Source organism: Mus caroli, chromosome 7 (assembly GCF_900094665.2).
Source record: "Mus caroli chromosome 7, CAROLI_EIJ_v1.1, whole genome shotgun sequence".
NCBI lineage: Eukaryota > Metazoa > Chordata > Mammalia > Rodentia > Muridae > Mus > Mus caroli.
Genome location: NC_034576.1, coordinates 140,218,506 through 140,222,181, shown reverse-complemented (window position 1 = coordinate 140,222,181; position 3,676 = coordinate 140,218,506). Strand labels below are relative to the sequence as shown.

The 3,676-nt window shown below is 42.6% G+C and overlaps 1 non-coding gene across 1 annotated transcript; it reads left to right on the top strand.

Moving 5' to 3' along the window:
* The first annotated feature begins 3,138 nt into the window (after positions 1-3,138).
* Positions 3,139-3,245, top strand: LOC115031693. Its single transcript, XR_003837352.1, has one exon. It is a non-coding gene; the product is annotated as a U6 spliceosomal RNA (small nuclear RNA).
* The last annotated feature ends 431 nt before the right edge of the window (positions 3,246-3,676 follow it).

The window sequence follows — 3,676 nt, the reverse complement described above, 5'->3', positions numbered from 1 at the left end:
TTCTCTTCTCTTCTCTTCTCTNCTTCTCTTCTCTTCTCTTCTCTTCTCTTCTCTTCTCTTCTCTTCTCTTCTCTTCTCTTCTCTTCTCTTCTCTTCTCTTCTCTTCTCTTCCCATCAACCTAATCTATAACAAACAAGAAATCTATACTGGATTTCGTAGCCAGTCCTCTTTAGTTCCACAGGCATGATGTTCCTAAGGAATTCAGGATGGCATCCAGCTCATTCTGTAGCCCAGACAGGCATCAAACTAGAAGTTCTCCTGCCTCAGCCTCCCATGTAGCTGAGATTACAGATCTACACCACCAGGCCAGCCTTTCTTCTCTCTTTGTACATGTAGACACGTAGTATATAATTTTGTTGAACATAGTTTATGTTTGGTATTTTCTGAATAATTTTAAAGCAACACTTCGATGTAGCACACTACTTTAGCTTTTGAGAACATAGTTTTATCTTAAGAAAAAGGTCAGGCTCATTCTAACCTCAGTGCCCTTTATCATACTCCAGGCAGAAGTGCAGAGGCTGCCATCTGGGATTCATCCATAGAATACAGCAGGGCATAGGGCCTAGAAGCTGGATATTGGTCAGGAGCTGAGGCACATGGTCTCATGAGGTCTAGGTGGATTTCTGGAAAGCAAGTATTGAGCTTGTTTGTAGTACAAAGATCTGAACTTCATTCTCAATTTTATGCTGTGGTAGACAATATGCTTTGGTCTAACTTGTTTGTTTTTGTCTTGCTGCATGCCTTTTAAAATTTAAAATTCCTATTTTAGATATGAGTTTAGGTACCATGTGTTGTGATTTCCTTTAGAGCATCAACTCTAGAGTATCACCATGACATCCCATAGTTCCTCTTGGTGGAGGTGGTGGCATTGGGTTTTGAAGACCTATCTGTATGGTCATCCTGTAGACTTTGCAGTACCCTAGGTTTGTCTGATCTTTATCTCAGAAGTAGATTGAGGGTGCACAAATGTACAGGGTGGTGATGTCATGATTTTCCTGAAAATAACACCACCATTCATAGTGCAGCTTTGTTGGCCATGTGTGTTCCATCATTGGGTTTGGAGGAGGATTTTCTTCATAATTTCAAATTACTCCGTAACTTGGGAGTGACCACTGATGTGGTTGTATGAGTTGATCTCACTCTCCACTGCTGGAGAGTCTTTCTAACTCTTTCTAGACAGTAGCTGCGTGCCTACTGTGTGGCTTCCTCCCTTCTTCCTTTGTTGCTGGGTTGGAACCAGTTGCTCCCTAGGTTATTCATGTCTAACTAGGTGTAGTCAGGATTACCTTATTGATATTCCAACTGTCCCATCACTGATCAGTTCTCAGTGCTTCCACCTTGGTCCTTCATGGGGAGCTTTGGTTCTTCCAGGACGAAGGTGCAGACACACTGCTCTGCTGCGAAGAGAATCACCTGGACCACAGTGGCCACCTGGCAGGATGGGCATCTCCCTTTGTGCTCCTGTGATCAGAAGGAAAGGCAAGCATTCTTTGTATGCTGAGGATCAGTCGAAACCATGCTCTCTGCTCCTGCTTCTATTATTTCAGATACTTGGTCTTCATTTTCTCCAAGTACCAAGAGTTCTATGGAAAACTAACCATTTATCTCTAACAAACTTTAAATAAAAAAAATAAGCCAACTATATGGCTAAGAAATGCCTTCCTTCAGGCAAGATTTATGGCCGTTCTTGCTGTAGCTTTTACTATTGCACTGTCACGTCCTTTGGGTTTTACTGCATCTGCATTTGAAAGTGTGGCTAGCAAGCTTCTAGGCTTTGTGTAGTATTCGATAACATTTCTTGTGCACACTTAGTGGTGTGTGCATGCAATGTTTCAGCTTATCCAGTGGCTCTTCCATTGATCTACAGCATCTACAAAATGCCCCTTCTTTCCCTGGTGGACAGAGATGTTGGGGCTCATGGACAAAGATACTGTGTGTCACAGGCAGTACCTCTAATCCCCAAGGATAGCTCCCATCCTGGATTTCTCTGTGCCCCACTCATCTGTCATTGAGTCAGTCCTAATCATTTTTGAGAAAACATATTTTTACATTATGTAAGTGTGGATGTATGCTATGTTTGCTCAGGTACCCTCAGAGACTAGAGGACACTGGATCCCCTGGGGCTGGAGTTACAGGTAGTTGTGAACCACCAGATATAGGTGCTCTACACCAAACAGCTGGATCCTCTACAAACCTGCAAATGCAGTATGCACACTTAACATCTGAGCCATCTTCTCAGCCTCCCTACCCCCAGTGTATTCTAACTAGAGTCACAGATGGCTTCTCTAGCTGTTACTTTGCAGGCTTTCCTTGCTGTGATAACATGTTCAACTTTTCTGTGTAAACTTCAAAATGGAAACCGCAGGATAAACAAATAAAATTAACTAAAGGCAGTGCTCCCACCCACATCCACACCAGCATGTGGCTGTGCATTCCATTGCACAGGTCTACTCTGTGACCCTAGGTGTGATTATCAATGTCTTCCCCCAGGCAAAGCTTACGGCCGTTCTTTCTGTTGCTTTTCATTATTGCACCGTTACTATTCATCCATCTCTTGTTACAGATTCTTAGCAGCAATCTCGATAATCTCGCCTGTTTTCCTCATTGTGGGTGGTAGAGGCTTCCATTGTTCTCATATTATCATTCCATATGAAGGGTCTTACTTTGGGTATCCACTGGGCCCTGCTATGCCAGTGAACTAAGACCCTGGATTTGTTTCCTTGGGTCTTGTTTTCCCCAGGTCTCCAAGTGGGGCTTTACTTCTTTTCTCTTAAACTTATATTTAAGCTCTTTCTCTTTGTGGTGGGATTGCTTTGTGTCCTGCACATCATAATACATGGTCTAAGAGCCCTTGGTGGTTTCCTGTCCTTGGGGCTAAGCCCTTGGTGCCCTCATGTTCACCCTAGGACTCAGGGTTGATCCAGTGAGTACCTGCCCTTCACTGAGGACAGCACTGGGACTGAGGGTGCTTCAGTTACTCAAAAGCTATCACAGACCTGGGAAGACAGACAGCAAGGACATTTTTTCTCTCTGGGTCCATATGAAGAACATGTTACTAGGTTTCCCAAGCTTGAACCCTCATTGTACTGTTGGAAGAAATTCCCCATAGTTAAAATAGGTTATGAATAGAAGTTTTGGTGCTCGCTTCGGCAGCACATATACTAAAATTAGAATGATACAGAGAAGATTAGCATGGCTCCTGTGCAAGGATGACACGCAAATTCGTGAAGCGTTCCATATTTTTCAATGTAACCCACTATATAAACAAACTCAAAGACAAAAACCACATGATCATCTCGCTAGAGGCAGAGAAAGCATTTGACAAAATCCAATATCCATTCATGATAAAAGTCTTGGAAAGATCAGGAATTCATGGCCCATACCTAAACATGATATAAGCAATTTACAGAAAACCAGTAGCCAACATCAAAGTAAATGGAGAGAAGCTGTAAGCAATCCCACTAAAATCAGGGACTAGACAAGACTGCCCACTTTCTATCCTACCCTCTTCAAGTGCTATTCAATATAGCACTTGAAGTCCTAGCCAGAGCAATTTGACAACAAAAGGAGGTCAAGGGGATACAAATTGGAAAGGAAGAAGTTAAAATATCACTTTTTGCAGATGATATGATAGTATATATTAGTGACCTTAAAACTCCACCAGAGAACTCCTAA